This window comes from Pan troglodytes, chromosome 7 (genome assembly GCF_028858775.2).
Source record: "Pan troglodytes isolate AG18354 chromosome 7, NHGRI_mPanTro3-v2.0_pri, whole genome shotgun sequence".
Taxonomy (NCBI): Eukaryota; Metazoa; Chordata; class Mammalia; order Primates; family Hominidae; genus Pan; species Pan troglodytes.
Window position 1 is genome coordinate 26,680,352 of NC_072405.2, and position 10,694 is coordinate 26,691,045.

At 44.4% G+C, this 10,694-nt stretch overlaps 1 pseudogene; it reads right to left on the reverse strand.

Moving 5' to 3' along the window:
- Positions 1–2,985: 2,985 nt before the first annotated feature.
- Positions 2,986–3,803, reverse strand: LOC107976253 (large ribosomal subunit protein uL1-like; annotated as a pseudogene).
- Positions 3,804–10,694: the final 6,891 nt, after the last annotated feature.

Genomic DNA, 10,694 nt, shown 5'->3' on the forward strand with positions numbered 1-10,694 from the left:
CCCAGTCTTGTCCATCCCCGAGAAAGGGATTCTGTATTAGTCTGCTTTCATACTGCTATGAAGAAATACCCAAGGCTGGGTAATTTACAAAGGAAAGAGGTTTAATTGACTCACAGTTCCGAGTGGCTGGGGAGGCCTCAGGAAACCTACAATCATGGCAGAAGGCAAAGGACAAGCAAGTACCTTTTTCACGTGGTGGCAGGAAAGAGAGAGAGCAAAGGAGGAACTGCAAAACACTTATAAAACCACCAGATCTCACGAGAACTCACTCACTATCGTAAGAACAGTGTGGGGGAACCACCCTATGATCCAATCACCTCCCACCGGGTCTCTCCCTCAGCACGTGGGGATTATGGGGATTACAATTCAAGTTGAGATTTGGGTGGGGACACAGAGCCAAACCATATTAGATTTTGTCTGTAAACAAGTTAAAGATTAAACAAACTGAGCTGGTACTCCAGGCCACACCACCATGCAGGGTGTGGCTGGCCAGCCCTGAGGGATGGGAGAAGCAAAGACTAGGAAAGAACAGCCAATGAGGGCTGTCCCTGCATTCCGTGGTGACCAGCCTCTAGCAGCCCAGCCCCAGGGTAGTGAACAAAGTCTGCTTCCTCCAGGAGTGTTGACCTCCTATGGGAGGAGCAGCCACCAGGGTGCCTGCTAGATACGGTGAACCCAAAATTTCAAAGGGCAATAAAAGAGGGTTCGGTCAAGGGGCAGACACCAGCGTGGCAGGCTGGCAGGCTGAAGACTGCAGATTGCAGCATAAACAAATACTGAGGAAGTCAGGAAAAAGGTCACACTGAGCCATTAGGATTGCTCTGCTTCAGTCTCTGGCGTGGGAACTATCAGCTTCCAGGAGATAGGGACATGGATGAAAATGGATGGACAGGAAGGGAGGGATGGGCTTGGCTGCCATGAGGCGGGAGGCTGTAGAGCTGGTGAGTCTGAGGAGCAGCAAAACAATTCGGACTGAATTTCACTCCCTTGCAATGAAAAGCCAATCCCTGCATTTGTTCAACACCCAGGAAACGTATGCCAAGCTCCTCAGTCAGGCACTGTGAGAAATGAGACAGACAAAGCCTTCACTTCTCCTTCAGGGAGGAAACTGATACGAAAACAACTAATGTTGACCTAAAAACATGTTTCTTTTACGGCTTGTTGTAATGCACATTTAGTTTTTGTCTCCTGGCAAAGAGAAAACGGGATTAATTCTGACTGACACTTCTGAGAATGCATCATAGGGGGTAACATTTGAGCTCTTAGGATTTCTACAGGCCAAGAAGTCTGAAAAGGGTAATCAATTCAAGCCCTAACCTACTTTTACATTTTTACTCCCGTCACTCTCCTGGAAGCCACCCCTGGTCTGAAGCCCCTCCATCCCTCTCTGGGGTCACCCCAGCTTATGCTCATTCCCAATTCCCAGTCCTAATTTGTGCTTTTCATGCCCCAAGAAAGGTAACATAGGCCTAGAAAAGCATAAACAAATTTGAATTCATTTTTATATCTCTGTTAAAATGCTGCTTTCTGTGAAACCTTTTTTCAGGTCACCGACACACAAATAATGGCTTCTTCATTTGTGTTCCAATTATACCTAGTATGCCTGGCCATTTCAGAGTCTGTCATGGTGTGTTATTTATTTGTTTGCCTCACTTCATCTCTGACTGGGTTGTGAATGCATTCAGTTAATCAGCACTTATTGGATACTAACCATGTAACTAGCATCTGCTTGATAAAAGTATATAGAGATAATACATTTTTCTTAAATGAACCTACAATATAATGTGTTGAGGCTATAGAATTCACTGCACTCAGACATACAGATAAGAAAAAATGGGATTCAGGAAATGGCTACTTTGGTGTGGCTAATGCAAAGAATTACAGAATTATGCAGAGAGTTGTAACATAACAGTCAAGAACCAAAAGTCAAAAGGCAAGGTAACAAAATTGACTTAACTATCAATTCCATGCATTGAGCTACTGTCATGGTTTTAGTTACATACTTATAGCAACTAGCTATACAAAACACAGGCATTCTGTTAAGACCATTTAAGCTAAGTTTTGAGACTTCTGTTGTGCCACAATGCTTTTTGCAGCCTTTTTAGTAATTTGTTCTAAGGTGCCTGATTAAAAAAATTGTATATATCTATCTGCATAAACCTCATAACTGGGAGCATTACACCCAGGAGGCTTTGTAACCAGGTATCTTGATATCTTCCTAGTAATTTTCTTTTAATTCTGTGAGAAGTAGGAAATTCTTTATGGTTTGGATGGCTAAAAAGGGGTCATACAATGACCCAGGAAGCAAAGTCCCTTATTTTGCCAGCTATTTAAGCATCTGTATGCCTGTCTTTGATTTAGAGGATCTAACTTAATTTTTCTTTCACCAACCAAGAAGCAGCATCAATAATTTTTATCCCTCAAATTTGGCCCTTACAGTCTCACATTTCCACCCCTTCTGTGATAGTGGCTGGGCCTAGAGGGAAGGTGTTTATACAGTTTCAGCAGTGGAGCATTAGCAATGAAAATAGATCAAGCTCAGTGGATTCTAAATGGTTTTTAAACTTCAGAGATATCAGATAGAGAGGAGAAAGGTAATCTTTGTTGTCCTACCCAATTTTGTAAGCCATGTATAGAATAAGCAATGTTTTAAACAAAAAGGACATAAGCGCAGCCTAGCTCTGACAATGACAGGAACAGGAAACTCATAGGTATCTGGACAATTCAAATTATCTGGCATTAAGGCATAGAACAAAGTATATTAAGAGGAAGGAAAAATTACTAAATCAATAGTTATGATTTAACTGGCCCAGTGTCATATGAAAGCAGTTTATTTTGACTGTCATCTTCTCCCAGGTCTGAAGATGAAGCTTCAGTTAACTTGAATTTAGTGTCAGATACCAGGGTTGACATTTAAGATTCAATAGAAGTCATGTATCCCCTTTTAGATGAGATAGGTGTACCCAGGGGTCAAAGCCTCATAATTTAACAGCACGAAGATTAGTTAACAAGATTTGATAGAGATTTTTGTTTTTCTGGTAGCAGTAGAGTTCATTCGAATGTGCCTTAATATAGGCGCTGGGGCTTGCCCATGGTGCTTTTGATATATAAGGCCCAGACATTCTGCCAGTTTTTCTTGAGCAATGACACCAAGAAGTTGACAGCCAGGTGAATGTTTTACAGAAACTCATCGTCTGTCATCTTCACATGGCCAACAGTCACAGCCAGACATAACACCTTCTTCATTTGGAACTTGATTGTGGACTTCGCCTCATCCCCTTTGGCCACCATGTTTTCGTTGTGTGTGAGCAGAGAACGGAACTTTCCTGCCTTATTTAGGCCTGGGCCGAGGATTCGTGGGATCTGCTTGATCAGAGACTCGGAAGCCACAAATGCATCATTCTTTTTGTCCAGCTTTTTGACCAGTTTCTTATTCTCGTTGAGTTTTTGCATCATCTCGATGTTCACGTCGGGGATACCCACGGCCCTTGCCTCTTCACGGTGCTGCTGGTCCCCCAAAGAACAGAGGGAGAACTTGGAGTGGGGAGTGGACTTAAGACTGAGAAGCATTTGTCCTTCTGGGGATCATAGTTCTTCAAGCTGATCTGCAACTCCACCGTCTCCAAAAACTTCCGGCGCTTGTGCTGGTTTCCTCGCAGGACTCTTTGCACTGCCTGGTACCAAGTGTCGCCAGAGACCCTGCTGCTCATGGCTTCTCACACAGCACCAACCATAAAAGAGCAAGACCTCTTTTTAATGGAGGGAATCTCCCAAATGATATCATCCAGCTGAAGGTGGTGATATTGGAGTTTATGACTCATTTGGAAGCTGTAGAAAGATGTTATAACCTCAGGGTGATTCATTTTTATAATTTTTTGGAGGGCATTACAATCTTTGTCTCTTTGGAGAGTCAAAAGACTTTTATTTACAGCTTTATTATTATTTACATGCCACCAAAATTCATCTGAGTTTAATCAATTTGCATTCATGTTGATTGCCTATAGATTTGGATTTAATTCTTCCATCATAGTTTGTATCTTCCATTCACCTCACTTAGTTCCTAGGTTTTATTCTTTCCTTCTCTCTGCCCTCCTGCTGGATTGAGATATTTCCACCTCATTCCATGTTTTTTCCCTTTTAGTTTATACCGTTTCTAACTTTTGGTGGTTATCTTAGAATATGCATATTTAAATTCTAATTTTTACTCCTTACAAATAAAAAACCTGAGAATAATTCAATTCCAGCCACTTCTATAACTTACATATCATATTGTCCAATATTCTAGATATACCTTGATTTTTAAGCCTACAAATTACAAAACATTGTTTTATACCTGCATTGACCAATAACCTTCTTTGATATATAAATGTTCTGTATCTGTGCTATCCAATATGTTAATCACTAGGGCTACTGAGCACTTAAAATGTGGCTAATACAACCCAAGAACTGAGTACTTAATTAATTCAATTTATTAAGTGATAAATTATTTATTTATTTTGAGATGGAGTTTTGCTCTCTTGCCCCGGCTGGAGTGCAGTGGTGTGATCTTGGCTCACTGCAGCCTCTGCCTCTCAGGTTTGTGATTCTCCTGCCTCAGCCCCCCAATTAGCTGGGATTACAGGCGGCTGCCACCACACCCAGCTGATTTTTGTATTTTTAGTGGAGAAGGGTTTCACCATGTTGGCCAGGCTGGTCTCAAACTCCCGACTTCAAGTTGATCTGCCTGCCTTGGCCTCCCAAAGTGTTGGGATTACAGGCATGAGCCACCGTGCCCAGCCAATTTTATTTAATTTAAATAGCCACTGATGGCTGCTGGCTACCAAAATGAAGACCAGTTTCATGCAATGGGCATGCTTAGATTCAAAACATCCCCCTTATCTGTGCTCCTCATTTCTTTGTAAGATCATCTTCCTTCTTAAGTTTCGTTTTCTTAAGAGATAGGATGACATGAAGGGATTTTTCAGCAAGCAAAAATAATGAACAACTGACACTCAAAGTGAAAAATATTTACAGGGGTGTTGAATTCTAGACTTCTTGTTTCCTCAGCAATTTTCATTTTTCCAGCTTTCATTGTTGCTGTTGAGAAATCAGCTGTCAATCTGTCTTCCTTCTCAGGGCACCTGTTTTTCTTCTCTGGCTAAGGATTGTAAGATTATTGGATCCTGTTTTTATGTTCTACAGTGATGTGCAGATACCCCAGGGTGTGTGTTTAAAATTTACTTGGAAGTTGTTGGAAGCTATGTCACTTTCATTCCTCCAGCAAACAGATTCAGAGACTAAGTGATGAGTGTAAAAGGGCTATCAAGGGCTAACACCTGTGAAAGACAAGGGCTGAAAGCAGAATGGTACTGGGAGAGCCTCACACCATGATGCAGAGTGAACAGTCTCAAATAACTCACGGGGAACCGTGGAGCAGTCTGCCTATTAAAGGAGTGCTTAGTCACTGGGTGGAGGCCACCCACACAGTGCATGTCCTTAGCTCAATGGCTGAAGCAGATGCAGAAGGCAATGGTCTGGACTGTCAACAATCTACACTCCTTGCAGCTGAATGGCCAGTTATTTCTCAAAAAAGATCAAGAGGTGCACCTCCATGGCTGCCACAGGTTTCCCAAATCTCAAGACTGTTGTTCTCTTTCATCAAGCGGGGAAAATCTCAGCCCAGTCATCTCTTCATTTCCCACCAACCCACTCATTCGTTAAAAAAATAAATTCTATCAAGCATTTTCAGTTCAGCCACACCAGAGAGGCTTTTGAGAACATCTAGCATGCTACAATGCCAATTAGAAATCTGTTTTAAATTGTGTACCCTGGGAAAATTTCCCATTTTATTAAATATTTAAGGAGTCAGGGGCCTCATGTCTGAATAGCTGCTCAATAAGTGTGATTTCCTCACTCCAAGACACTTAGAAAACACCAGCCACACTGGACCACTTCTGCAACAAAGCACGCACCTGGGACAGAAGCCATCTGACATCTGCTGTCTGTCCTCACCCCTATCCCTCTCATTAGGTAACAGCAAACTTCCCTCTACCCCCACTCAGCTCCACCCTCTGCCAGGAAACTTTTACTTCCTGACTCCAGGAGGGTAGTGAGGCATGTCAGTCACTGCCCCACAACTGGAGCCAGCAACTGGTTCAGAGGTGGCCATGTGGCCCAACTTACATCCATGATCTGGAAAGGTACAGCTCCCTTCCACCCTTTGAATTTTGAGCTGCGGAATGCTGCCCCGGGCTACTAAGGCAGATAAAAGAATGAGACTCAAATACGCAGAAGCCAAGAGAGCAGAGAAGACCATGGTGTTCTATCCCGGATACACAGTGCCTGGATGGGCTCCAGCTTCTCCCGAGTGCCAGGTGCCCATACACCCCACCCCGGGGTTGTCCTCCCTTCCAGTGAGTTTTGGACTAAGGCGGATAATTGGCAAAGGACATTCTCTTCCCGTCCTATGGCCCCTGTGAACACGGGCAGGGGAAGAAGGGCCAGTGATTGTCTCACCCCAAACTCCTCCCACCCACCCCTACCAAGGTTCCTCTTCTCTGACTGCAAACCTCTGGGAAGCTCTCAGGCCTCACGGAGAAGACTGGAGGGCCGGATCTGGTTGACTCTTTCCCTAGGGTCTGAAGGATCTGCGCCCTGTGTTCAAGGACGACGCTGAAACATTCTTTTCTGCGTGCCTCATCTGAGGCCTCACAACTCAGGTGAGCAAGACTGTGTCCCTTTCACATGGAGAAGCCGAGTTCCACGGAGGTTGAGTGAGGAGCCGGCATCACACAAGGACTCGGAGGGGCTCCTCGAGACTCGCGGGACAGAGACGGCAGCCCCAGGTGGGAAAGGCCCAGGCCAGGGACACGCTGGGCCTGGGGTGGGGGAAGTGGGGAGCCCTCGGGCGCCCCCACGAGGCCGGCGCGCTCCAGGTCCTGGACGGGATCGGACGCCCCTTGCGGGCCCAGTGCAGGGAGCGCGGGGAGCTGGCCGCCTTCTTCCTGCTTAGGTTTTGGCGCCGCCGCTTCTTCTCCACCTCGTCCGCCCCACGTTCCTCCCGCTGGCGGCGCCGCCGCCGCCGCTCCCGCGCTTCTCCCTGCGCCTCAAGCCCCTAGGGCAGGCGCTAGGCGTTCCGGATTGTCGCGCCCTCCGCCTGGTTCGGCAGGTCTGTCCGCGGCGCCTTCACATCGGCCTCCAGCTCTCGTGCCTTCCGCTGGTCCCGGCCCCGGAGTTCAGCAGCGCCCGGACTTCCTCCCTTTCGGCTGCGCGAGGCTCCCCTTCAGCTCCTGCCTCTTCCTCCTCTTTGCGCCTTGCTGGCCGGCTCGTGCTCATTCACCTCCACCTTGTGGACGACCAGCCCCGACAGCTCCTGCGGCTCCTTGCAGGCCACCTCTGGGCGGGCTTGATCGCCGCCCCGGCCCTCGGCCCTCTCGCCCTTGGCCTTTGCTGCCTTCCCTTTTTGCCGCAGCTTTTTCGCTTCCTCATCCGGTCCCGCTCCTTCTCTCGTCGCCTTTTCTCCAAAGCGCTTGGCCTCAGCTCCTATGCATTGTCCTGGCCCCGGGCCTCCTGTATTTTCTCCTGCAGTCGCAGTGGTTTTAATGTATGGGGGAAAGAGAACCATTGTATAGGCCTCTGATGAGGTCAATATCTTCTAGTGAGCGTTTGCCCTGGGACGTGACTTTCGAAAGTGCTTCTCAGCATCCATTCCCCCCTCCCCTCCACTTAGGTCTGAGACAGGAATGCTAGAGGGGTTGGAGTGGAATGTTTCTCTTACCTCACTTCAGTTAGGCCCTTGTAATTTCCCTTAAGGGAAGGAGGACCAGAATGCTGTGGACTTATATCACAATGGTTATTTTTCTCCACCTTCTGCCAGGAGCATGAAGAGACTATTCTCCAGTATTCACAGTGAGAACTTGGTGGGCATCCTGGAGGTGAAACACAAAAGTGTGAAGACCTCCTGAGACTGAGCACCCAAGAGTTTTAAACTGTCAAGCTTGTCTACACTGAGTCTCAACAATTCATGAATTATTACATGTTTGTATGTTGCTAAAAATACTGGCTTCATCTGTGGTCCTCTGAACCTGGGCTTTAGTTTCTAGAATTGAGAATAAATTGTGATTATCTGTCTTTAACTCTCTGTCTCTTTTCAGGACAGCACTTTGCTCTGTGACTTCAATTCTGTCATGGATCTGAGAAGATTTATTTTCAGTTTGTTTAGTTTTCTCATTGATGAGAAGGTGGGAGGGATTATCCCAAACTTTCCTTGTTGAAGTGAAAACCAGAAGTTACGCTAAATGTTAAAGTAGATAATAAGCACACACACACACACACAAAAAATTAGCTTGGATATAGAGCCCTTCTTCAGAGAAGATCAGGAAAGGAAGAACATTTATTTCTTTCTCTGCAAAAATATAAGTTTTGTTGTTAGCAAGGAAACAGTCAATTATCAAACTTTAGAATCTTGACATAAAAGTGAGTTAGCACATGTGAGAATCTGTAAACTAGACATAACTATAATGCTTTTCTTTAAAGACACAAACAACATGCTTTCTACGTGTATAAGTCACAGTGAAGAAGAGCTTTTCTTTATGGTATCACTATTGTTGCCCAGCCCATCTGTGTATCTCTTACTTGTATGGTGAGGAAGTACTCAGTGACAGCTCAGGTATTCCCCAATTCTGCTCTTCTTCCACATAAAAAACTGTGATGAAGTCAAATTTTGGCTTGAAGGTCTTGATGACCACCCTGTGGGAGGCTGTAGGGTATTCTCAAGCTCTCTGACATCTCACACTCCCAGCCTCAGGTGTTTCTTCCCTTGGACACCAGGATCCTTGACTCTGGTCTTACTCTCCCTTAGTCACAAGTCTCCTCATCTCATAGTTTCCCATGACGGTTCTTGCTGGACATCCTCAAGGATCTCTGTCAAACTGACAATAATTAGAGGCAATCTCAGAATTACACATGTGCCAATCTGGATTGTAACATTTTAATTCCAGGTGTCAAGTTTCCAGCAATCAAGGAGAAAAATGGCCATAATCCACTGACAATTCCTCTCCTACACTCAGTCAAAAATGGTCCAGATCACAGTCCTACATGCTGGAATTATTTCCTCTGCTTCTCTCTCACCCCACCTTGGCCAAAGATTTTCTAGCAAGATCTGAATTTTAATCCATCTCTCTTCGCCTGTGTGTCCCGACTAATTTGGCAGAAGGAATTCTTTCTTAAAACCTTGCCATTTAATTCACAAATGGAAATGTGAAGGGTCAGTAGGTATGTGAAGAACCTATTCACCCATATTCACTGGGAATCAGAGAAGTGAAAATGAAAAGAACACTGAGCTATCATCTTAGATACACAAAACTGTCAAACATTTGAAGGTGGCTAACACCAAGTGTCAATCAGGATATGAGGAAAGTAGGAATTCTTCTACACAAGAGGACAGAAATCTGGCAGTGCCAAAGGAAAAAGTACATCTATGATCTGCCCCTCCGCAGATCCCATTCCTAATACATATATCCCAGCGAGTTCTGCTAATCTGCAGAGGATGTCTAGAAATGCATTCATCACATCAGTGTTTATAATAACCGGAGTAGGAGGCAATCAAATGTCCTTCACAAGTGGAACTGGTAAGTTAAAGAGACTTAGGTTGGGTTTCTCTAAAACCAGGCCCCAAGACAAATATTTGTATTCCAGTGGCTTATTTTGATTTAGGAGATGATTTAAGGAATCACCAGTGCGGGAGTATAACAGTGAACCCAGGACACCTTGAGAATCAATAAAAAGGTGCCTTGTTGGCAGGTTGCCTGTAAAGAAAGGGAGCATAATCCCAGTAGACAACACCAGGAGGCAGTTTTGTACATGCCTAAGAGTAATCCCACCTTAGCATGTAGAACACAAGGATATTTAGTCTCCAGTTCCCATCATGTGGGCTGAGTGCTGGTCCCAGGTGCTTTAATTTGTAGTCCATCTGCCCAAGCACAGGCCAAAAGAAAGCCTTCCCGCAGAGAGTCCCGAGTTCATGTGGCAGCATGCCAGAGGTATGTACTGGAACAGTAGGTGCTAAAGGCAACAATTACATCATGAAAACTGCACATCTCACTCATATGTGGAATCTAAAAGTAATTGAGCTCATAGAAGTTAAGAGTAGAATAGTTAGAGTAGTAGAAAGTTAAGAGTTGTTACTGGAGAGAAAAGAGGGTATGGAAGCTAGAAAAAAGCTAGAAGGAAGGATTTTGAATGTTCTCATGACAAAGCGATGGTAAATGTTTGAGGTGACAGACATGCTAATTACCATGATTTGATCTTTACACAATGTCTGCATGTATCAGAACATCACACACTACCAAATAAATATATACAATTGTTATGTGTCAAAAAACATTATATACAATGTTTATATTTTATATTAATATTAATGTAAATAAAAATTTACACAAATCTTTTCATTAAATATGGTGTGGATAATTATATTATCTGATGATACCCATGCCACAGGCTAGGAGAAATAAAAATTTACATTAATGTTAATGTCAACTAAAAAAGCAGAAACAAAGCCATATGATACATGTGACACTTATACCACATGCATAGAGTTATTTCCGACACATTGTGTGTTACCTTTGGGTAGAGAAGTGAATGAGAGTGAGGATGAGAGATGAAAAGAGGCAGAAGAAAAAGAGAGGCCTTATAGGAAGTGATGAAAGTGTGCCATA